This window comes from Schistocerca serialis, chromosome 4, assembly GCF_023864345.2.
Source record: "Schistocerca serialis cubense isolate TAMUIC-IGC-003099 chromosome 4, iqSchSeri2.2, whole genome shotgun sequence".
In the NCBI taxonomy this organism is placed as follows: Eukaryota; Metazoa; Arthropoda; class Insecta; order Orthoptera; family Acrididae; genus Schistocerca; species Schistocerca serialis.
Window position 1 is genome coordinate 149,747,561 of NC_064641.1, and position 26,936 is coordinate 149,774,496.

At 43.5% G+C, this 26,936-nt stretch overlaps 1 protein-coding gene across 1 annotated transcript in view; it reads right to left on the bottom strand.

Moving 5' to 3' along the window:
• Positions 1–26,936, bottom strand: part of LOC126473757 (serine/threonine-protein phosphatase rdgC) — a 1,849,640-nt gene that overhangs the window by 910,125 nt on the left and 912,579 nt on the right. The window lies entirely within an intron of this gene.

Here is a 26,936-nt window from a genome sequence, read left to right on the forward strand (position 1 = left end):
ACAGTTCAGCACTGTAGTGTTGTAAGGTTGTTACTGTGCACAAATTATATTAATGACGTAGTGTACACACTGAGCTGACAGAAGTCATGGGTTACCTCCTAATATCGTGTCTGGCCTCCTTTTTCCCGGCGTAGTGCAACAGCTCTATGCGGCATTGTTTCAACAAGTCGCTGGAAGTCCTCTGCAGAGATACTGAACCATGCTGCCTTTATGGCCGTCCGTAACTGCGAAAGTGTTTCCGCGCAGGATTTTGTGCACGAACTTACTTCCCGATTATGTCCCCTAAATGTTCTTTCATGTTTATGAAGGGCTGTCAGGTGGAAAAATTACTCGCTCGAACTATCCAGAAATTTCTTCAAGCCAATCATGGACAATTGTCGCCCAGTGACATTGTGCATTGTCATCCATAAAAATTCCATTGTTGTCTGGGAACATGAAGTTCATGAATGGCTGCAAATGGTCTAGGAATAGCAGAACATACCTATTTTCATTCAATGTTCTGTTCAGTTGGACCAGAGGACACAGTCATTTCCATATAAACACAGCACACACTCAACTGTGGAGTCGCCACCAGCTTGTACAATGCCTTGTTCACAACCAGGGTCCATGGCTTCGGGGGGTCTGCATCCTGCCATCAGCTCTTACCAAATAAAGTCGGGACATTCCTGACCAGGCCACGATTTTCCAGTCGTCTAGGGACCAATTGATGTGGTCAGGAGAACAGGAAAGGCGCTGTTGTCAAAGGCGTTAGCGTAGGTCGTTTGTTGCCGTAGCCAATTAACGCCAAATTTCACCGCCTTGTTTAGTAGCAACGCATTGAGTAACGAATATTTTCACTGCGCATAGCGGCAATATAAAGCTATATTGGACGAATAGTAACCTGGTAGCAGGTTCGTGGTTAAAAGCGTTTTCAAACTTCCTGCGAAAGTCAGAAAGTTGTTGAATTGAGTGACCAATATTTTCACTGTGCATAGCGGCAATATAAAGCTATATTGGACGAATAGTAACCTGGTAGCAGGTTTGTAGTTAGAAGCGTTTTCAAACTTCCTGCGAAAGTCAGAAAGTTGTTGAATTGCCATAAAGGCAACCCCAACTAGAGCTCCAAGCACTGTCAGTATTCACTGTGTGACTGGAATTGTTTGTATTTTTAAGAACCCAGTGTTGAAAATGTACACTTGACAGCAAAGAAAGTGGGTCACTGCCGAATACAACCAACATAACGTAGCTGTGTTGCAGGTCCTCTAAACACCAAAACCCCGTGGGGTACAGTCGTTTGACTACACACAATGGGTACCGCAAGAGACTACTAGAGACCAAAGGTCTTTATGGCACTCAGTCTAAGTGTCAACTAATATCGTCATACAAAACACATTAGAAAACACGTTCTTAGGGATGAGACACCCCATAACACTCATAAACTAACCTTAATTACAACAAGTGACATTTCAAAAGTTTTGAGAAAACGGATTATTTTACATATATCGTACAGTAATCCTTAGTCAAAATTAAATACTTGAGACAACATATGGAGCTACAAAGCTGTACGGCAATTGGAAAAAGTTTTTCGCTCTTGAAAAAGTTTTCCATCCACGTGCTGAACGTCGCTCAACGGCGAGTGGCTCTGGATTTTGGACGAATCAGTAAAAAAACGCGATTAACGGCAACAAGCATTCTACGGAAATCTCAACATTAACAGCGAATCACCAGTAATATCATTGTTCTCGTAACACATCAACAGCTACGTGTACACAAATTTGAACTTTAAATGACATGAACAACGTCGTCGTTCTGGACCTGGATTCAAACCCAGCACCTATAGCCATTGCTAACTAAGCTAAGCTTTGTTTCTGCCTTATTGAGACCCGATCACTAGGCATAAAGAGAAGTGAATGATAGACTTTGCACCAGTATCAGTTATCAATTCAGAGCCTGAAAATAAATTACGAAAATGTTTGTACTGAACTGGGAATACTGTTATAACAGTTACCTTTCTGGGAATTACCCCCAACGACGTTTAATATGGTGTCATTCACAAGGAACAAGGTACGCTCATGTTTAAAATTTAAATGCCATCATGTAAAGCTTGTGACAGGGATGCGAACCCAGCACCTAATAGGATTGTTAACGAAGTACGTAAAATCAGAAGTTAAGTATCAAATGTTTTCACCAATAGCGAGATGTTGGAACCATACAAGACGATTGAATTGTTTTTGCTTAACCGGGATTAGAACCCGGCATCTAGCGCCGTCGATTTCTAGCCAGGAACAGACGATAAATAGCTATTGTTGGTTCACCATTAGCGAGATGTGCTCATGCTTAGCTAGACATCAGGCGACGAAAAGTTCTGGGCTGATGGAATTCAAACCCCACACACGTGGTCATGAAGACACTTTAACTATCAAATTCTTTTCCAGTAATAGCTAGGAGTGGCATGTTTGTACTTTCAATGATGTGATGGAAAATACTCTGCTAGCTAGAAGTTGAATCCACAACATATCGTCGTTGGTGATCACAACGTCAAACCCAAATCCGTTTTCCCCAGTTGGACGGAGAGCAATGTTCGAACTTGAGAAGATGTAAGGAAACGTTTGATCTTGTAATGTTGTGATAAAAAGCTCATCATGTGGCTATGAGTTGAAACGAACACGTTACAGCTGACAACGCACGAAGAGACGTTGAAAATGCAACTATTTTTCACTAGTTGTTCGGAGTGCACTTGCTAGGGCTTGAAATGAAATAATGAATATTTTGTGCTGATCAGAATTCGAAACTAGATAGGTGCCTTTCGAGGAGGCCTAGAAGAGTTTGCAATCTTGGGTAACACAGTGAAATCGAATTCGAATCCCAGTCCAGCACCACAATTTTCAACGTCTCAGTTTCAAATAAAGTAAGAGCCTTGTAAACTTACATGGCCATTGGTTCATTAAAAGAAATACGTTTTCTAGTTTACGACGGGTTGCTGGTGACAAAGTCTGTGCCTTCCGGGGTTTCTCCATCTGTCACAGCTCAAACGAATGCCGCTCTGCCCCAGTCGGCAGCGAAGGGATGTTATCTTTACTGCGGATATTGAACTACGGAGCTTACTGGCGTTCTGCACTTGGCGTTACTAGGGGTGAAGGAGAGTTACTTGTGTGTGTTAAAAATCTACACCTGACGTGAGATGTGAACCTACACGTTTTACACATCAATACAAGATTAGTCCACCAGACCACAGAACCCCCTGCCAAGCACATAATAATGAATTGCAGAGTATTCATTTAGATGTAGATGTAGATGTCAAGGGACGGGTAACAGGGAGGAGGGCACGATCTGGGAATGGATAGAAGTGCAGAAGTGCAAAATATAAGCATGAAATGCTTGCTAAGTATTGCTTACTTAGATGTGTGCCACAGTTCCTTTTATCTTAGGACCGACAGATAAGGAAGGACTGTTTTCAGAACGAAGAATGGGTTATAGGGAAGCGAGATCAAAGAATACGGTTTCATAGAGAAATGTAGCGTCAATGGGAACCGCTAGATTTGTTTATAAAGTTTTGGGGGAATGGAATAGAAGGGTACTCGCGGCGATAGTGTCAGAGAGAGAGAGAGAGAGAGAGAGAGAGAGAGAGAGAGAGAGAGAGAGAGAGAGAGAGAAAGTGAGAGAGAATAGAGGAGAAATTAACAACGAGTAAACATAATATGAAATCGTTTGCGTATTGTGTGGAGGACGGAGGGTGTATTCATGGATGGAGGGGAAGAGAGAGATGTATTTGAAATAACAAAAACTACTGTGATGGAGTCCATCTACGCTGATTAGTTTGTAAGTATCTAGACAGGGTTTAAATGAAATCAAAATAGAATATTTAATTAACTGTGTATTCAAAATAAACCCACTTGAATTAAAAAGGCAACTCAAAGAAAAACTAACCCATATTGTAACTTTTCTGTTGCCACGCTATCTTCCACTAGCTCCCAATGAGGAAAAATGACGAAAAAGAAGACGTAACAAAATATTATAAGGCCTCTAGTATTTCATCCAGAATCCTTCATTATTTTGTACTTCTATCATGCGTCTTGACATAGAATGTATAAACCGTCGGACGTAACAGCCTGAAGAAGCAACTACCTCCCAGGCTTCCAGGACGCAGTCCCAAAGAGCGTCCGCAGTAGTTGGTTGGTTTCGTTGCCAGTTCTCTGTTAATGTTCTGGCGACCTCAGTCCACATGTTTTCCATGGGGTTCATGCAAGCCGCCCGTGGCGGCCAGTCCATGACGCTGACGCCAATCGTGGAGAGCCGCTGCTGAACAAATGCAGACTTGTGAATGGGAGAATGGTCCTGTTGCAGTGTGACGTCCCTTTCTGCGTACAGCATTCACACTGACGGAAGCATCTCATTTTCCAATATGTGGGCATACTGCACTCTGTCCAGAGTTCCTTCTATCCTGTGAAGAATTCCCGCACCTCTCGCAGAAATCCAACCCGAGCAGGTAACAGATAGCCGGCCACTTCTTCTCGTCGTCGTTACATATTCGCGTCGATGGCGAGTCCCTTGCGGCCTGTAAAGGATGCGTGGATCCTCGTTATTGGTGGAAAACACCTTCTCATCAGTGAAAATGACGTTGTCCCACGACGCCCTCAGATGGAACTCCACAAATGCTAGCCGGTATAAAACGTTGTCTTCGCTGAGCTCCTGTTTCACGGCGGATCGTCGTGCATGCGGTCCAGCGTCCCTCAGCCTTCGGCGAATCGTGTCACTGGAGCCCGGGAAGTTGGTCTCCCGCTGCAACTGCTTCGCGTTCAGAAAGGGATTCCCTCTGCTCCTAGACACTAGGTCCCTGTCTTCTGCTGTGAGCTCACTTTCTTCCTGCCTGAGCCAGAAGCCCTGCCTCTTTCAAGGCAGATCCTCCACCATCTCGTTGCAGTGGTATGTGGTAGGCCATACCGTCTGGCAGCTTCTCTGATGGAACATCCTCGTTCTTCAATGAGAGCGACGACTCTATCTCGAATAGACCTCTCCCAGTGAGCCATTACGGCAGACAGCCTGATGTGTATTTCTGCTTGCCGCTCTTATACTGATGCCAGGAGAGGACATATTTACGTCAAACGAAGCGGCGGAGGCAGAGGCATGCGGCGCAGCCATACTGGCTCGTCCCGTGCTGTTGGCCCACCAACGCCACCGCCAGCTCGCTCACTTCCGTCTCGCCTCGGCCAGCCTGGCTGGCCCGTAGCTCGCGAGCCGCGGCTAGTACAGACCCAGGCCGCAAGGCTACGATTACTCCTTGAAGGATCAAAATGTACACCTAACCTAGCCAAGTCTGTAGTATAAATTAATGCAGCTACAGCTATTATGCTATAACATGTGCAGGCACACCTGCAGTTGACGATTGATTCAAATATTTGACGAACAATCCGTTCAAAAATACATTCATTTTAAACATAGCTACCACAAACTATTTCACCTAGCTAGCAATAGCATAACGCAGGAAACTATTCTTTCTTGAAAGCGCTCTCCATTAAGAAAACGTATATTCAACCACAACAACTAAGCGAAATGTAAAAGTAAACAGGTTTGGCGGCAGCTTCTCCAAATACGACTACTAGAGAACATTGCTCTTTACAGCAGTCAATCCACTTGTAAATTAACACCATGATATCACAGATATTAGGCAACACCTTACTAGGGATGAGAAAGGCCTTAAGGTTTGCAACTAAACATGCTGCTCCTAGCTACTACTGAATAAGAATTTGATTATTAACGTGTCTTCATAACCTTATGTGCGGCGTTCGACTCTCAGTCAGCATAGACGTTTTCGTCGCCTTATTTCTAGTTAAACGTGCGCACATCTCACTAACAGTGGACCAACATTGGAATTTTTCGTCTGTTCCTGGTTAGACAACGACGGCGGTAGGCGCCGGGTTCGAATCCCGGTCAGGCAATACAAGTTCAGTCGTCATTTGAGGTTCTAACCTCACTACTGGTGACAAACTGTGATATCAACATTCCGATTTTATGTACTTATTCAACAATCCGATTAGGTGCTGGGTTCGCATCCTTGTCACCAGCATTACATGATGGCATTTCAATTTTAAACATGTCCATCCTTTGTTCCTTGATAATGCAACAATATACAACGTCTTTCGAGGTTAATTACCAAGAAGGCAATTGTCATGTTAGGGTTCCTGGTTTCGTACAAACATTATCGTCATTTACGTTCAAGTTGAGAATTGATAACTGATACTGGTGCAAACGTCAATATTTGACGTCTCTTTCTGCCTAGTGATCGAGTCTCGATAAGGCACAAAGCTTTGCTTGGTTAACAACGGCTTCACGTTCCGGGTTTGCCCCGTTTCCAGAACAAAGACGTTGGTCATGTCATTTAAAGTATAACTTTGTGTACAAGTAACTGTTGATATGTATGCGAACGATGATATTACTTGTGATTCGCTGTTAATGTTGGGATTTCCATAGAGTGGTTGCCGCCGTTAGTCACGTTTTCTTTTAACTGCTTAGTATTACATAAAGTTGATGCGAAACCACTCCCCGTCTAACGTTGAACGACGTTCAGCATGTGTTGGATAAGCAAAGAACTTGTTTCCAGTTACCATACAACTTTATAAATCCATATACTGTCTCAAATATTTAATTGTGCCTAAGGATTACTAAACGATTTATGTGACAAACTTAGTTGTCCCAAAATGTTTGAAATGTCACTTATTTTAATTAAGTTTAGTTTACAAACCTTAGGGACTGTCTGATCTCTTCCGTACTATCGTGGTGTTACTTTACATCTGGAAGGACTGTCATAAAGACAGGTGTTCTCTAGTAGTCTCTAGCGGCATCCATTGTGTATCTTACAATGACTGTACTGTGGAGGGTTGTGACGATGTGCAACACAGATATGCTATGTTGGTTGCATACGTTCAGGTGCAGCCTAACATTGGAATTCAGGCGTGACCCACGTTTTTTGCTGTCGAGTGTAACAGTTTGACTTAGAAAGATATAGTGGATGGCCGAGCATAGCCTAATTATTACCGAAAAGATAGTATTCTTTTGACCTCATGTTTAATGTTTGAGCACTGAATATTTGAAATAGTTTACTGCACATTTATTCCAACAAATTGATGAGGGTATCTCACTGGTTCAGGTCCATTCAAGTATTTGTCCCATAGATAAGACAGATTAAAAAGTAAATAATAAGCGAAAATACTACTCCATTCATGAGCTACTACTTATCATAGACTTCTTTCATTCATAGCTTATGACATTGTTATCAGTCACAAACATCTGAAATTAAGGTATTTTAACTTTATCAAATGGGTCAAATGGCTCTGAGCACTATGGGACTTAACACCTATGGTCATCAGTCCCCTAGAACTTAGAACTACTTAAACCGAACTAACCTAAGGACATCACACAACACCCAGCCATCACGAGGCAGAGAAAATCCCTGACCCCGCCGGGAATCGAACCCGGGAACCCGGGCGTGGGAAGCGAGAACGCTACCGCAGATTTTAACTTTATCATAATGTGCTACAGATATACTGTCATAGTTGTTAGTTAACTGCTCACTAAATTTTGGTGTTTCACGTGTCCACCCAAGCCAAGTATCAAGCACACATTCTCTTTACTGCCAGCGCAGTGAAAGATACAAAAGTAACAGCTGACATGCCAGCATCATGTAAAGCCCGTGGAAAGTTCTGTACAGACAGAGTTACTTTCTGTTGCAATCAAGCGGAATTACAGTCGAAACCGAAAATATCCGACGTAATATTACTGAAGTCGGAATCAGAATTTCCGTTCACACCAAGGATATGTTCCGCTTAAACCGAGGTCAGTGAATCTTTTCGCAAACCAGTGTGAATACGTTATCTGCACTGAAATGGGTCGGTTCGTAGAAGAAAGCCCTAGAGAAGATCGAATTCGGTTTCAGAGAAATGGCCAGCCGGAGTGGCCGAGCGGTTAAAGGCGCTACAGTCTGGAACCGCACGACCGCTACGGTCGCAGGCTCGAATCCTGCCTCGGGCATGGATGTGTGTGATGTCCTTAGGTTAGTTAGGTTTAAGTAGTTCTAAGTTCTAGGGGACGTATGACCACAGCAGTTGAGTCCCATAGTGCTCAGAGCCATTTGAACCATTTTTTTTCAGAGAAATGTAGGAGGATGCGAAGCAAGACTAATAGTACGGCGTATAGTAAAAGATGGGTTGTAGGAAGGCATCGACTTAGAGAAATCTTTTCGATTTGTGGAAGGAAATACATTCTTTCATATTCTGAAGATATCATCAATCAAATACAAGAAGCGGAAGTTTATCTAGAACTTATACAGAAACCAAACTGTAATATACTACAGTCGTATTAAATGAGGCAATTCTGAGAGAATAGCATTAGAAAATGTCACACTAAAAGCCGTAGATGAGGTTTTATGTTTCGCTGCATAATGAAGGGTGATGGCTAACGTAAAGGTAATATAAAAAGTAGAATACCAATAACAAGAAAGGCGCTGAAGAAAAAGGAAAAATTTTGACGCCGATTATAAATTGTGTGTCTGGACGTTGTATCTCAAGGTAGTTGTCCTGAGCGTAGCCTTACGTAAAAGTTAAACGTGGATGGCAAGCAATACAGACTAGAGAGAACATTGTTTTGGAGAAGAAACGTGAAGAGTAAGTAAATGGACCGAGTAAAGGGTTCTGTATGGAACTGAGGAAGCCGATTTTTTTATGGCATAATTTCAGTAAAAGGAAAAATTCGCTGCTGGCTCTTAAAGTTTCAACAGCATGAGAGTGGTTTGTAACGAATTTCACAGTGTCAGATGTGCAACACGTGCTTGTACAGGCCAACAATCAGCATTCAGCTCAACAGCACATAGTAGCAGCGGGAGCTCCATCTATATTCTGTTTTATAAGGACACAGTATGCAGCGGGCTTTTCATTCAGAAGACTCATGTGAATTATGCTTGTTGGTGATGAGATAGCGTTATGCCTTGCATAATAAGGAGACAGTGCTACCAGTACGTGACGGATCTCGAGAACAGCGTGCGCTATCGACACTGTGGTTTGTCGTTCCGTGACGCCGCTGGTAGCGTTGGTACGCTTGCCAGTGCTGTCATGCTGATTTGGAATCTATAGGCTGAGTAGCTCGCCCTCCGATCCATGCAAGATCCCTGTGGCATACATACATACATTAATCATTGTTACATAGATCATGAATACATATTTCGTAATAATGTGGAATATGTCACTTTAACGTAAGTTTTCATTACACAAAATAATTAATTAATTAATTAATTTTTTATCGTTACTACTTCATATCTAAAAATTCATCTATTGAGTAGAAGGAGTCGTCATTCAGAAATTCTTTTAATTTGAGAAATTCTTTTAATTTGGCCCCCATGGACCCCACGTATCTAGCTCTCGAACGGGCAGGTATGCAGGGTGTTCAAAACAAAGCGTCGATTACTCTGAGAGGTGGTAGTACTCATCTATACAATAAAAATAAGTCCCATAAATGTGGGCCCAGAAACATTTACTTTCACAGCTAAATAGTGTTTATAGGAAGGGCTGCGAGACACTTGACTGCGGATAGTAGCACTGTCGTTGCATTGGCGCTCCGTCAAATGTGTCAGCAGGGTATCATGATGTCTTACTCACAGAACTCTACCTGCCATTGAGTGATCTGCAGTCGGATGTGCGGTTCGAGTCGTGTTGTAGGCTACGTTAATTTTCGTCGTGTTTGTGTGCCTTACTGTATAGTACTGTCAAACCCGGGAAAGTATCATAGTGCTTTAAATTCTATCAAACACGGATTAACTTATGTGTTATTGTCATTGCTTTGTTTGTGATGTAGTACATTTATATTTACATTTTTTTCCACCACTTGTTACAATGGAAGCATATTACTCAACAAGTGCAACGGCGGATATGATATTCTGCGATGTTTTAGCAAATGTACTTAGCCTGCGAACACGTCCTCTCTGCGCTGAAAAATATCCACAGCACACAGTGTCTTATGATTAGCTTGTAGGCAGACCTTTCCAGCATCTGAGGGACACTGTTGCCACTGCACTTCGGAAGGCCCCGCACAGTCCGCTTGTGCGACGTTCAGTTGAAGAAACGTCTGGGAACAGTTGCGACTATTAGCAGCAGCAAAAGGCGTGTCTCACTCTCTTATCAGGAGGCACTTCATGAACAATTGCTGTATCCATATCACTTACAGCGCGTTCAGGCAGATCCATTATTCACACCGAATATTGTATTTACCAATGAGGCAGGTTTCACAAGAGATGGTCTTGTGAATATCCAAAACCGCTAAGTATGGGCAGATGTAAATCCCCAAGTAGTTCAGGAAAGAGGGCAACACCGACTCTCAATCAACGTACGGGCAGGAGTGCTTGGCGATGTAGATTAATACGGCCATATGCGCTACCATAAAGGTTAACTGGGACGTATTATATGGAATTTCTCACTAATGTATCGCCTACCTTTCTGGAGACAGTGCCACTGTAGCAATGAATACAAATTTGGTTCAAGCATGATGGTGCACCAACACACTTTCGTCACAATATGCGCTAACATTTGACTCAGACATCTCAGGACCTCTGGATTGATCAGCGGGGGTGGGGGTGGGTTACACCTTGGCCTGCTCGTTCCCCAGATCTCAGTCTCCAAGACTTCTGATTATGGGGACACTTGAAGGAATAAGTCTATGGCACACCAATCAACGATGTGCGGACACTATAAAGGCGCGTCTTAAATGAGTGACAGCAGCTATAACACCAACCATGTATACTTCAAAGAGGTCGTCGTTCCGTAAGCCGGAGAGCAGAGGGGTGCACGACTCGACGCCACGTTGTACACCTCCTGTAAATAAGTGTTTGTCGCACCAAGTATGCGTTTCCGCGTCCATGTTTATTGGACTTATTTTTCGTGTTTCAGTGAGTATTACTAACCGTCAAAGTATTCGATACTCTTTCTAAACATCCTGTATTGCTAGCTCGGGCGTGCAGCTACGCCGCATCCCTTTAGTCCGGTCAGGGCTTGCTTGCCACAAAACAAGTATCCACATGGGCAGTGCGCGGCTACGTCGGCAGCACTAAGGACTGTGAACATGGCCAACGTTGCTGCGGCTTCCCTCGATGTGACAGCAGAGAGAAGAGCGCCGGCGGAAGTCGTTCCCGATGTCAACAACGAACGCTAGGTCATTTCAGTCGAGTCCCGTGTACAGCTTCACGGTGGACGTATCCCATATATGGAGGCTCCGAGCAGAACGGACGTTGCTACGTCATCGTCTTACGTCCCAAGCATTTTCCATAACGGTACCGTACGCCAGTTGGTAAACAATGGTACACCCTACCATTACGGCGGATAACCACTAATTTGTATAGCTAAAATGGTTCAAATAGCTCTGAGCACTATGGGACTTAACTTCTGAGGTCATCAGTCCCCTAGAACTTAGAACTACTTAAGCCTAACCAACCTAAGGACATCACATATATCCATGCCCGAGGCAGGATTCGAACCTGCGACCGTAGCGCTCTCGCGGTTCCAGACTGTAGCGCCTAGAACCGTTCGGCCACTCCAACCGGCCTATAGCTAATAATCTACGCAGCGGCGGTTATGTTTATGACTTGCTAAGGGCCGGCCGGTGTGGCCGAGCGGTTCTAGGCGCTACAATCTGGAACCACGAGAGCGCTACGGTCGCAGGTTTAAATCCTGCCTTGGGCATGGATGTGTGTGATGTCCTTAGGTTAGTCAGCTTTAAATAGTTCTAAGTTCTAGGGGACTGATGACCACAGATGTTAAGTTCCATAGTGCTCAGGGCCATTTTGAACTTGCTAAGGCGGGACGACTCCATGGTATTTTTATACAGGACAGAGCAAGAATGCGTGCTACATGTACTTTCTTAACCTATCTTGATGCAGAGAGTGTTCGACTGTTGTCCTGAGTGGCTCAGACTCTGCGTCTCTTATTGTCACGACGAAACTTGCCAGCCACTATGAGTGCCGAACTCTCGCATAGAGCTGTAACGTCAGGGAAAAACGAACAAGGGGTGAACAAGAATATGGAAATACCGAAAATTAAACTACTAAACTCCCCCGAAACAGGCCATGAAGGCCCAAAGGTACCGACCGACCGCCGTGTCATCCTCATCCAAAGGTGTTAATAGATGTGGATATGCGGAGTATGTGGTCAGCGCACTACTCCCCTGCCGTTGTCAATTTCGTGACCGAAGCCGCTACTTCCCCATCAAGTAGCTCTTCAATGGGCCCCACTTGCCAACAGCGCTCGGCAGACAGGAGGGTCACTTATCCAAGTGTTAGTCAAGCCCGACAGCATTTAACTTCGGTGATCTGACGGGAACCGGTGTTGCTACTGCGGCAAGGCCGTTGGCGGGAAAAAACGAAAACGCAATGTATTACCATGCCAAATACGGTGTAAGAGACCAGCTGGCATTCAAAACGGTTTCATGTCGTCTCGGAATGGATCCATGCAGGTCCTGTATGGATTTCAAATTAATCTTACACCATTCTTCCTGCAAAATAATGGCAAGTTCAGGTAATGACGACAGACGTGGGTAGTGATCACGAACACATACACTCCTGGAAATTGAAATAAGAACACCGTGAATTCATTGTCCCAGGAAGGGGAAACTTTATTGACACATTCCTGGGGTCAGATACATCACATGATCACACTGACAGAACCACAGGCACATAGACACAGGCAACAGAGCATGCACAATGTCGGCACTAGTACAGTGTATATCCACCTTTCGCAGCAATGCAGGCTGCTATTCTCCCATGGAGACGATCGTAGAGATGCTGGATGTAGTCCTGTGGAACGGCTTGCCATGCCATTTCCACCTGGCGCCTCAGTTGGACCAGCGTTCGTGCTGGACGTGCAGACCGCGTGAGACGACGCTTCATCCAGTCCCAAACATGCTCAATGGGGGACAGATCCGGAGATCTTGCTGGCCAGGGTAGTCGACTTACACCTTCTAGAGCACGTTGGGTGGCACGGGATACATGCGGACGTGCATTGTCCTGTTGGAACAGCAAGTTCCCTTGCCGGTCTAGGAATGGTAGAACGATGGGTTCGATGACGGTTTGGATGTACCGTGCACTACTCAGTTTTCCCTCGACGATCACCAGTGGTGTATGGCCAGTGTAGGAGATCGCTCCCCACACCATGATGCCGGGTGTTGGCCCTGTGTGCCTCGGTCGTATGCAGTCCTGATTGTGGCGCTCACCTGCACGGCGCCAAACACGCATACGACCATCATTGGCACCAAGGCAGAAGCGACTCTCATCGCTGAAGACGACACGTCTCCATTCGTCCATTCACGCCTGTCGCGACACCACTGGAGGCGGGCTGCACGATGTTGGGGCGTGAGCGGAAGACGGCCTAACGGTGTGCGGGACCGTAGCCCAGCTTCATGGAGACGGTTGCGAATGGTCCTCGCCGATACCCCAGGAGCAACAGTGTCCCTAATTTGCTGGGAAGTCGCGGTGCGGTCCCCTACGGCACTGCGTAGGATCCTACGGTCTTGGCGTGCATCCGTGCGTCGCTGCGGTCCGGTCCCAGGTCGACGGGCACGTGCACCTTCCGCCGACCACTGGCGACAACATCGATGTACTGTGGAGACCTCATGCCCCACGTGTTGAGCTATTCGGCGGTACGTCCACCCGGCCTCCCGCATGCCCACTATACGCCCTCGCTCAAAGTCCGTCAACTGCACATACGGTTCACGTCCACGCTGTCGCGGCATGCTACCAGTGTTAAAGACTGCGATGGAGCTCCGTATGCCACGGCAAACTGGCTGACACTGAAGGCGGCGGTGCACAAATGCTGCGCAGCTAGCGCCATTCGACGGCCAACACCGCGGTTCCTGACGTGTCCGCTGTGCCGTGCGTGTGATCATTGCTTGTACAGCCCTCTCGCAGTGTCCGGAGCAAGTATGGTGGGTCTGACACACCGGTGTCAATGTGTTCTTTTTTCCATTTCCAGGAGTGTATCTCAAAATTAAGCCACAAGGACTCAACAATATTTGTTTCAGTACCCAACTGGGTTACATCCATCGTTGCTTACAGAAGTGACTGATCTGTGTATTAAATTTCGCACCTTGCATATCAACTAATCACCCACAAACTTCAATCTGTAGTCTTCCTTGTACACTATCTGATCAGAATTATACAGATACCACTGTGCAATGTGAAACTGGCAACTACTTGTCAGGAGAGACCCGCCAGTACGAAGGAAGAAGGGCAGTATTATATTAGCAGCAGAGAAGCTGTGAAAACAGAGTGGATCGGGCAGCACAGCTCAGTGACGTCAAATGGAGACTAGACTAGTCACTGATTGTCACCTAAGTGACAAATGCATCAGGGATATTTCAGCCCTCATAATCGAGCCCTAATGGACTGTTTGTGATCCTTAGTTGGAAACATGAAGGAACAGCAACAACTAAACCAAGGCCAGGCTGAGTTTCTGTACTGAGGCATAGGCAGTGCAGCATTGCAGAGGGTGGCTGTACAAAATCGCATGAAATCAGCGGAAGGAATCACTTGTGAATTCAAAAGTGCTATTAGTTGCCCGGTTAGCACAATGGCTGTGTCTAGAGGGTTAAAACGAATTGTCGTAAGCCAAACATCTCTGTATTCACTGCTAAGCTATCCCTGAGATGGTGTAAGGAGATACGCTACTGGACAGTAGATAACAGGAAACGAGTGATTTGGACTGATGAATCGCGCTGCACCCTGTGGACGTCTAATGGCAGGGGTTGGGTTTGGTGATCGCCTGCAGAACGTTACCTTTCATCATCTGTAGGGCCAGCGCCGAAGTGCGGAGAGGTAGTGCTACGGAAGAGAGGTGTTCTTCGTGATTAGCGACTGGTCCCTAATTGTGCTTGAGAAAACTCTGAAGGCGGGAGGACACGAACACATTTACAGCGCTGTGCACTGCATACAGAAGAGGATCGTACCAGGATGACAATGCGCCATGTCATAAAGCAGCATCTGTTACGAAATTGTTCCTGAAATAAACTAGCCTGGCAGGAGTCCCAAACTGGATCCAGTGGAACACCTCAAGAATGACCGTGTGTGAATTCCTAATGGACTAAACTGCTGAGGTATCGGTCCCTAGACTTACACACTATTTAAACTAACTTATACTAAGAACAACGTACATATCGAGGCCCGAGGGAGGATTAGAACGTCCGGCGGGAGGGGCCACACAATCGGTGACGTGGAGCCTCAAACCGCGCTGCCACTCCGCACGGCCTCAGGGACGAGTCGGAATGTCAGATTCGTTCCAGATTCCGGAGTGTAACTCACAGCCTTCCCTTGTTTTGGGTCTTGAGGAAGAATGGGTTGCCCTTCCTCAACAGACATTCAGACACATCAGTGAAATACGATATTGAAGGGTGTATTTATAAGATATATGATACAATGTTCCTTAGGACATGCATACAAACAAGTAAAGCGTGCACTGATAGCTGAAACTATTAAGGCGACCACTCGCGACAAGTGGAAAATCCGGGTTCGAGTCCCGGTCCAGCTCAAATTTTGAATGTCTCAATCCATTACACAGATGCATGCTGTCCATATATTTCCTGTACCTTAATGAAAGTGTCCACAGGAGAGCTGTCATAAATGCGAATGCTGAATGAACCAGTTATTAATGACGACTAATAGATGTTCGCATACTTTTGATCAAATAGTTTATTCCTTTAAAGCCAGACTGCTCCTTTATTTCAATCAAATCGAGTGCTTAGTGTACACATTTAAAGCTCGATTGCTACTCCGTGTAAATTAAATCGCGTGCTTCTTCTCTGCGATTCGTGACAACATTTTGTACAGGTGCTACGATATCCCTTCAGAGCCACAAAATGTAGCGCAGAAATGTGATCAAGACACTACTGTCATCTTTATCGCCAGAAAATACAAGCGCACAGAACACTCCTCCTACACAGTGAGGGCTGCGTCGTCTGTTACGCAGGTGCGGGCCCTCCAAGTGCACCCAAAAGGCCGGCGCATCCCTCGAGGCGGAAATCGGAGCTCGGCGAGCCAACCAGTCCCAGAGTAATGGATTAAAGTGGCCCGCGGATTGAGTAAGCAGCTCTCTGTGTAATGAGAGGCGGATAACTCACAAGCTGTTCGCCGCAAACGCAGCCGCTCGCCACTCGCCGCCAGCGATGTATTATTAACCTAATGGCCAGGTTTTATTCGCGTGTTCTCGCTGTCACTACTCATACCACTTTGCGTGTTGCACGTCTCCCGCTAATTAACGGGTATGCAACAGGCAGCGCTACATAGGTTCTCTTCTGTACCGTAAGCAAGTGCTTTTTGAATTTTATTCTGTTTCGCGTTTCTATGTTAATGAAATTTAGCTACTGAATGATGACACGACATAGCAGTCTCTAGATCTGGACTCAAATCAGTGTCCTTGATTAATAACAATTAATTAATAAAAATTAGAATGAAAAAACCAACATCGCATATATCGAGTCTAACTGATGTCGTATAAATAAGGAACAGCTCCAGGATACTTACAATTTGAAACTTCACAAAAATCGACGAGACTTCCTTCTTCCATGGCGGTGGGAAGTACAGGGACGTCATCATCTCCACGTTTATGAAATAAAAATTCATTTTCTTTTTCTTCACCTGTATTTATTGACGCTATATTACACGTTTTCGGTACCGATACAGTCTGGATCCGCGCGACCGCTGCGGTCGCAGGTTCGAATACTGCCTCGGGCATGGATGTGTGTGATATCCTTAGGTTGGTTAGGTTTAAGTAGTTCTAAGTTCTAGGGAACTGATGACCTCAGCAGTTAAGTCCCATAGCGCTCAGAGCCTTTTGGACCATTTCGGTACCGAAGATAGATAGCGTCTTCTTCAGGCGATTAGATAGGACGGATCAATTAATCGAGGTCCAGAAACTTGTCTCGCACACTGGAGTACATTCATTCTGTCCAACCAACTTGGTGTAGACCACCGAAGGTTCGTCCAAAATCTTTATCGCTGATTTTCAAGTAACGTTCAAACATGCAGGTAGGTAGTGTACACCACGTTGTTGTAAAGAGAGAGCATAAGTGGCACATTTCAATTCATTCGTACGTTCTGTCAGGTATCCTGAAGAGAAAGTTATCTAGCTTCGAACACGGCAGAGTGTAAAATAATGCCAGTAAAACAGCAAAATGTGGCGAAAAGAAATGTGGCTTTGTCGGTATCTGCATAAATACTAATACGAGTATCAAAGACTGTGCTTATTGTGTTCTATTTGGAGAGGGGTTTTCTCTAACAAGAAGTCTTGTTTGAGCTGCAGCACTCATGAAAATTGGCTCAAATGGACATAATATAGGATGATGTGTAGGGTGGTGCACTATCACAAGGAGATTAAACTGTCAAGAGATGACACGAACAGAGGCCCAATCATGGCGTCTCTATAGCGACTGTAAATGTTACCCGGCCGCGGTGGTCTCGCGGTTCTAGGCGCGCAGTCCGGAACCGTGCGACTGCTACGGTCGCAGGTTCGAATCCTGCTTCGGGCATGGATGTGTGTGATGTCCTTAGGTTAATTAGGTTTAAGTAGTTCTAAGTTCTAGGGGACTGATGACCACACCAGTTGAGTCCCATAGTGCTCAGAGCCATTTGAACCATTTTTTTTTTTTTTTTGTATATGTTAATGAACTGCCGTGTTCAACCGGTGGAGAGCCGTTACATGTGGTAATGTGAAAACGGATACCAGTAGTCCCCGATGACTTCGAAGTAGTCAGTATCAGCATGTTAGTGAGTCATAAAGGGACAGACTATGGGGCTACAGGAAAAATGCAAGTTGTCCATAAATTATCATTACAATTTAAGACTTTAGTAACGTTAAAACTGTACTACGATGGTTGTCCAGAAAGTATGTTCCGATCGGTCGCTAAATGGAAACCGTTGTGAAAATCAAAACTGTTTTATTTCCAACAGTTAGCTACAACTTCCAGCTACTTCCCTCCTTAGTCACCGATCCGACTTGGACGTTTGTCGTAGCGTTGTACCAACTTTCCAATACCCTCGTTATAGAAGGCAGCCGCCAGTGCTTTCCCTCATTTCTCTACGCTGGCCTACAGCTCGTTGTCTGTGGCAAAATGTTGTCTTCATAGCTAGCGGTTCATGTGAGCAGAGATCAAACTCGGAGGAAGACAGTTACGGGCTGTATTGTGGGTAATCAAACATTTCCAATTGGAAATGATGCAGGAGCATCTGCATTGTCCATGCAGAATGCGGCTGAGAATTGGCTTGAAGAAGAAAACGAACGACAGTTATGTGATGTTGGCTGCATAGCTCAGGCGAAATTTCTCACCAGGCCCTTGTACTTCGCGGGAGACATTATTGTTCAAGGTATCTTTATGTGCTCCCTGTGTGTTCAGAACTAAAAAGAACGTCGTAACGTGATCGACGGGCATACTAGAGACACTGCCCAACACACCTCTGCAAAATTTCATCGGATTTTCACTGTGTTTTCCCCTTAGCGACCAATCGGAACTTGCTTTCTGGACAACCCTCGTCCATACTAACAGACGATTTTCAACGTTTGACAACACGTAACATTTACCTTCCAGGTGACGTAATTTTGATGCAAAATTTGAACTTGAAAATCTGATCAAATGTCGACGCCAAAGGAGAAAACACAATGTGTGGCCGCCACCATGCCCTAACGACAAACTAATAGACTTCTCGTGTACCAAACCAAAGTTAGAAACCTGTAGGACTTGAAGGCACGCATTTGCAATGCATCTGAACATGTCACCTTGGATTTCTTGAATCGTAATTGGAGAGAAATAGACTTCCGACTAGAGACTAAACCGTCCTATGAAGCATGCACACTTCAATGTGTGAACGAGGAAAAAAAATTCTTTGAATTATCTTATCACATGTTGAAAACCATTCGATAATATCTACTATAGTTTCAAAGCTATTAAAGTCTTAATTTGTAAAAATAATTTATGGACACCCGGTACATTTTTGTCATACAGTAACATACCGACTTTGCGAACAGGCATGCTACAAATGGCTACTGGACCACGCAGCGTGATCACAGCACTGGATGACCACCACTTGTCGTCATGGACATCACGTGTTTCGTCCCAGATGTTGACTCACTGATCGACCTTCTGACATACCTGCGTCGAAGGTGCGACTTTGCCTGCTGGGGTCTCGACTGGATCTACGCAGTGTCATTGGCTAGTCTTCCATTTTCCTGAAACCACAAACGCCACAGACTTCAACTGGCAACGCGAACGCCGATACTGGTGAGCAGAGAATCAAAATTTAAAGCGTGCGAACAGCTCCTGCATCAGTCTGTCCTACAATGTTGGCCACATTAGTGTTGCATAAAAAACGATGACTGAGCTCTGATAGGTCGCAAGACTAAAGGGCCAGTGATATATTAGGGCTACACTGGATACAGTATTTCATAGCGGTTCGAAGGAGCAATCTGTAAAATAATCAGTGCATCTGGGAAGTCTTAGAGCACAATGAGTTGCCACTCCTTCAGGGAGTTTCTGTTGGACAAGGTCTGGACACAACTGGTGACGTACGTGTAACCTTTCTCAAAGACAGGAGTGTAACTGCTTCCCAGGATGTGCCTCATCTTGACGTGTGATGCTTTGAGCATTTCTGGGATGTGGCTTAACGGCACCTACTGTAGTTCCTCGGGGTACACCAGCAACCACTGTAGATGCTCCAGCTCTCCAGACGAAATCGAGGTTCTCTTTGATTCCATGATTGCACGCTACGATGTTCAGAGATAACAGCATGTAGGATCTTCAAATTAGCCTATACTGGGTAAGGAAGGAAGATAAATTGTGGCGGAGGGTATGTCTCGTCGACGACAAGGTCGTTAGAGAAACATCTCTATTTGTGAAAGGGTAGGAAAGGAAATCGGTAATGTAATTTTCAAACGAAACATCGCACATTTATCTTAAGTGGTACCGTCAAACGAAGCGTAACCTAAAATAAAATAGTCATACGGGAATTTCAACGCCCGTCCTTCAGATTGAAAATTTCTTACCGACTGGGCCATCTCGCACGAGCATACTAGTCAGTGTCAATGACCAGGTGAAATCCTGATCATCTGGATAATGACATGCGACTAATATCTCATGCATTTTAGTATTTTGCATCCCTTTTAAGTCACAGTTTCCATAACATTTATATTCCGCTAAGTTCAATCAGTAAGATTCCGTACATCACAACTCCAGAGCGTACCAAAATAAAAATCGAAATATGTCGTTTTTGTTATTCGGTATTTCACAGATTTGCATTTGTTATGATGTAAATATGGAGACCTCGCTCAATCTTTGAAACAATTTGTATTCGGAAAAATATATTTACCTATTTAAGTGGGTTCATGGCCGAAAACCAAACATAACAAATAACTTCTGGAAAAAAAAGAAATTACATTACTGCCTTTAAAAAATGTCTGCGACATGAACTTAAGTATATGAAGTCATTAGACTCAATCTTTATTTTATATACTTCAGGTACTGTAGATGGAGCAGCTCACTAGTTGATCATATTGGTAATCGTACCCTACTCTCAAAGACATCAAGTGCAGTCACCCGATTTCCCGGAAACTTCACTCACAAGGGGAGGCCGCCAATTGCGAAATTCAGATTCGATTCATACTGCGAATAATAAAAACTCATGGCCAGAGGTGTAATGTGGCAAAGCACCAAGATGCATTTCTCAGCCGTTGTCGAGAAAATCTACAGTTAAAAGAAACCGTTGTCGTGACATACTTTCTACGATTAATAGTTCTGTACAGTGTCGTGGCGCAGCGGTAAGCGCTCTGGTTCGTAATCCGAAGGTCGCCGGATCGAATCTCGCGCTATGCAACTTTTTTTTAGTATTTGTTTTTTATAATTCAAATATATATATATATATATATATATATATATATATATATATATATATATATATATATTCCCGGCAATCAGTTGCAACAATTATGCATATAATAAGTTGTTGAATGTCGTTTGTCGTGGAAAAACTGGCGACTTCGAACATCATTATGTTTTCCGCAAACAAAGTTGTATTTCACAAATGTTATTAATTGTCTTCATAATGTTAACCACGCATAGTTAACGGAAGACGTAGAAACGATATTCCGAAACGAATACGTATAGCGTAAGTCAAACGTTCGAATTAGAATAGAGACCCCACGAACACAAATTTGCTGTGGCAGGTATGAAATATAAACTCCGTTACTCGCTCGTTACACTTGAAGGACAGATGTTGAATGGGCCGAAACGAGCCGCCGCATAACAGCGTAGTTGCCTGCTAACTTCGAAAGAAGGTAGATGCGGTCCCTAGCGCAACTTATAACATCGTCGAAAATCAGTGCGGACGGGAGAGCTTTGGTACACCCTGTTAAAAAAAACGTAAAAATGGAGGCGGTACAGTTGGAGAGCGATCCGCTTTCACCAACATGCATAAGCAATTCATTAATACTTTATATATATATATATATATATATATATATATATACATTTGAATTACAAAAAACTAATAATTAAAAAAATTGCATGGCGCGAGATTCGATCCGACGACCTTCGGATTACGAACCAGAGCGCTTAGCGCTGCGCCACGACGCTGTAGAACATTACTAATCGTCGAGAGTATTTCACCGGAACGGTTTCTTTTAACTGTCGATTTTCTCGACAACGGCTGAGAAGTGCATCTTGGTGCTTTGCCACATTACAACTCTCGCCATGAGCTTTTATTATGCGCAGTATGAATCGAATCTGAATTTCACAATTGGCGGCCTCCCCTTGTCAGTGGAAGAGGAGTGTAAGAAAACGAACACGTATCTCAGCTTATCCGTAGATACACGGCCGTTTCTGCAAGAACGATGGTCAAAGATTTCGGAATATTTTTGAAGTCCCCTATGTGCCTTTTACCGCGCAGTATCCTCAGAGGAAATGGTGACTGAGAGCTTAGCATCAAGGTTCCTTCATTTTGCGTCCGATGTTCGAAACCTGTTTATTACTTTTATTGTTATATAACCGTGTCTATGGAAGATTACGACACGAATGTTTATTAGTGTATGTTGATATACCTTTTTCCTTATTCCTCTACTAACTGTATGTCAGATGAATGAATTAAAAGAAAAAAAGAATAAAAAATTATTTGTTATTATTTTCGGTGAACTTCCCGTAGTGTATCTTGATTCATAAACAACTGCAAGCCCCAGTTTTCGAAACAGTGATCCGTTTGTGTATGGTTTGTCGTGGCATTATTGCCAGGGTGGGAAACCATCACCAGTGTTAACGACGTTTCTTCCTCGAGTGGGATTCATATGTACAAATGTCACAGTAGCAAACCTGCCGTCACGCGGAGCTCGTGGTGTTCGGAATATCTGTGTTTTGAATGTATCTACTGTCGGTGTCATCCAAAAGAAAGCACCAAATCTTCATGAAGAACAGACGTACGAATAAAATACAAAAATTAATATAAGAATTGATAAGAGAATTAAACATGAGAATGTGGCAACATATCATACGCACCTATCTTATGCAAGAAACCTGTAATACTTATTGTGAAATCCAATTGTTATTTTCAATTAATATAACGCTCCTGTATACCCTAATTTCACAAGAAACATTCGTGTAGTAACCTTCTACGGACATGAACTGACAAATGAAAACAGTAAAAATAAAATATAATAAATAAAAATAATAATCCGGTTTGGAACACGGGATGCAAAATTAAGAAACCTAAATGCTAACCACTGAGGCACAATTTCGTGTGAGACTACGGGGCGGTGAAATGTCCATGAAGTACCTTGAAACCTTGACCGTCGTTTTTCCTGAAACGATCGGGTATCTACTGTTACGCCGGGACACGTGTTCGCTGGTTTTGCCTCCTCTCCCACTGAGAGAAGTTGCTGGCAAATCGGGTGATGGCACTTGCCGTGATCAGTACGAGCCGCTTTAAGATGGAAGTGTCAGTAGACATAGCCGAAGCGCCGAGGTGCCGTTGCCACCTGTTCACGCTAATGCCTGGTGAAGGAGCTCCTGGCAATTTATTATGACAGAACGTCCCCCAATTAATCATGTAAAATTAGTATGAGACACAAACTGAAGGACACGATTAATGAAGTTCCATTCGCGTGTCAGACTAACTTTGAAACGGTAATCTAGGGAGAGGGAACATGACGCAGAAATCAATTCGATACACTTAACAGTCTCATAAAAGATGAATCTGAAGACATCTAGACTTAGCCTTCAAATAGTTGTACAGTACATGTCGTGACTTTATCGTTATACCATCGGCATACTTGTGCAGTGGGTGAGTATATCGAGAGCCTCAAACAGAGGAATAGTCAGTATGAAGACTGAATCTAGTAGCATTACCTGCTGAATATGCACGAAGTCAGAGAAACGTAAGGTCGAAATAAAATATTGAAACGAAATAAAATACTAACACTAAATTTTTTCGGTTAATCGAATCCATGACCGTGGTGCCCCATTAGCTCTGTCGCATACTTTTCTTTTTCCTCAACTATTATGTTCCACAAAATTAACTTTCCTATAATTTTTCGTAGCTTTACTGCACTGACTCGATGTACTTGAATAATGGGGCGTGTAATCAACGGTAACAAGCACTGGTATGCTGCAAAACCGCAGCTCTATTAAACGGAGATTAATGATGCCAGGTAGCTGCCAACCTAGATCTCTGCATAATGAAACCCTGATAATTAAGCTGTGTGCAAAGGGAATTAATAAACGTTAATTTTCGGCCAGGCAGTGGCTCTCAGTGGGTGGATGTAATCACAAATATTCACTAATTACCAACGAAAATTCAGAGATGAAATAAATCCCTGAGTTTATTAACATCATTGATCTTCTAACAAATTTACTCCTGTTACGACAGACAAAATGAAGAAACAAAATTTGAAAGGGCTGTGGTTGCCAAACTTCAGGATACGGAAGTATGTGATGGTAAATTCAACTTCTTAAACATATTGACCAAAATCGAAGGAAAATGGTGACTGCTCATCATGCTCGTAATAGACGTGTGTTTATTGTGCAGCTGCGCCTGCCCCAGTGGCCAAGTTGAAGCTAACAGTGTATTGTGGAGGGTTATTAAATTCATCGAAATCCATGGTGCCGGTGCTGCATGTAAACCTATCTCTGCCCCACGTGTCCCGATCGAACTGCCTCAACAGAGAGCAGAATCCGAAGTGTAAAGTTGCAGAGTGGCTCGATTCTACATAAAGGCTACTTTTACCGTCCCGCCAATGTAAAAATTAAGCTGATACTACCGTACTCCTACCAAGGCAGGGAAAATGGCGCCATCCCAATCGAGTGAAATGATGCCCCACTTCCAGAAACTTGCGCCCAATCAATTTTTACGTCACGATGTTCCAGCTGAGGCCATGAGAAAGACAGGCCGTGGTGCGTGCTTCACAGCATGTGATACTGCAGGTCTTACGAGAGCAGCAGCCGTCTCCGGAAGAGAGTGAGAAACTATTTCAGACGAGTTTATTAATTCTTGACTGCATGTTTAAATGCATGCAAGTTGTCGATAGCATACGATAAAAAAGATCTTTAGATTAAATATTGATTTCTCGTGCGCCCTGCACGGAGCCGAGCGTTGGCGAAGTGTGGCCTGAAAGCCAACTAGTGTGACGTCATAAGTTCGTTGCAGGGCCCGTATATCTCACTGATCCCGGTTCCAGCCAGACTTATCTTACCTCTTGGTGCCAGTGACGAGCTGTTTTACAGTGTGGGAACATAAAAGTACGTCAAAATGCTAGGCTAAGAGGGGAACTGATAGCCAAACAGTGGATAGTGCAAGTTTCCAAGGTCTTTATCACCCCTAGAAAGTTCCTCTTACGAATGAATAACATATGTGGTAGTTATGTCTCTTTACAAGAAGGGGGATAACGAGATACCTTCAAACTATCGACCAATTTCACTTCTGCTGCCGTTCTCAAAAATATTTTAAATGGTTGTGTTCAGACATCTCCTTAAGCATCTGACTGTAAATAATATATTCTCCAACTCACAGTTTGGATTTCTTAAGGGTTCTGATACAGAGAAAGCTTTTTACACTTACAGTGAGAATGTACTTAATTCATTAGATAACAAATTAAAGTCTATTGCCATTGTCCAAAGCCTTTGACTGTGTGAACCATAGCATTCTCCTAAGTAAATTAGAATTTTATGGTATCACCAGCAATGCTGCGAAATGGTTTGAGTCTTATCTAACAGGAAACAAATGGCGTCATTGCAAAATACCTGTGCAGCAAGCAGTCAGTCTTCACCAGATTGGGAATTAAATACATGTGATGTCCCTCAAGGTTCCATCTTGGGTCCATTGATTTTTCTTGTGTGCATTAATGAACTCTCGTTTGTTACATTGGCTTGTTTCGTTTGCAGATGATACAAACATTGCAATATGTAGCAAGTAAAGTACATATTTATAAATAGCTGCTAATCAAACATATGAAGAGATGCAGATTGGAGAGGTTGACAGTGTTAAATTTCTGGGATTACAACTCCATAATAAATTTAGTTGGGAGAACATACCACAGAATTACTTAAGTGCCTAAACAAGTCTGTATTTGCAGAGAGAATGATGTCAGATAGAGGAGATATAAATATAGAAAAACTTGCGTACTTCGTTTACTTTCATTCTATTATGTCATACGGGATTATATTCTGGAGTAACTCATCAAATCGAGCAAACGTTCTTAGGGTGCAAAAGCGTGTGATAATAATCATTTGTGGTGTAAATTCAAGAACATCATGTAGAAACCTGTTCAAGGAACTTTGTATTCTATCCACTGTGCCTCAGTATATTTATTCTTCAATGAAATTTGTTGCAAGTAACGTATCTCTATTTTAAGACAGGAGTTCAATACAAGGAATAAGAACAAGAAGAAGACCTAAAACCACTTACTTTGGTCCAAAAAGTGGTCCAATATTCAGGAACGCACGTTTTCAATACATTGGCAGCAACTGTTAAAAACTTAGTTTCAGATAAGGCACAGTTTAAACAGAGTTCGAAAGACTTTTCGATAGGCATCTCCTTCCACTCTGCATGTGAGTATCTTAACAGAGACTATTAAGCCAGCTTAAGCAAGAATGTCTGCTACGTTTCAGTTTTGACAGCACTTGGTCATAACAGTCAACATTAGGTATTTTGTGTATGATAAATTTATTAATAGTACATAACAATGTTTCATTCTGACTGTGTGTAGGTTCTGTAAATATTAGCTGTTCCAGTTTACCGTATTATATTCTCCTATTTCGACAATCTCCTGACAAATGATCAGGGTAGTAAGTATTATATATAAATATTTTATGTCTTTATGTTATACTTTGACATATTCCATACCCAACGAGAATCATCTCATTTATTAGGTCTATGGAAGAAAAACTGAGTCTAATCTAATATAATGGGTCAAAAAATCACCTGTGCTTTGCTTTAACTAAGGTGTTAGTTCGTGTTGATCACAATGTATTAGTGCAGAAGTTGGACAGTGACGGACTGTCAGGAGTAGCTCACAAGTGATTCATATCTTATCTTAAGAACAGACAGCAGAAGGTAATTCTCTGCAGTAGTGAGAATGGCTTTGACATGCAGTCCCAACTGGGTACAGTTAAATGGGTGGGGGGGGGGGGGCAGGAGTCGGTTCTGGGACCGCTGCTGTTTCTTATTTATATAAGTGATAAGTGATGTATTACAGGTGATTCTAAAACATTTCTCTTTGCTAATGATACCAGCTTGGTAGTGAGGGATGTTGTGTGCAATATTGACACAGTATCAAATAATGAAGTTTAAGACCTAACATCATGCCTTGTGGAATGTAAATTGCTGCCAAATCACAGTAAGACTCAGTTCTTACAATTTCTATCACTAAGTTCAACAAACTCGACAATTACACAGAATGGGCATGTGA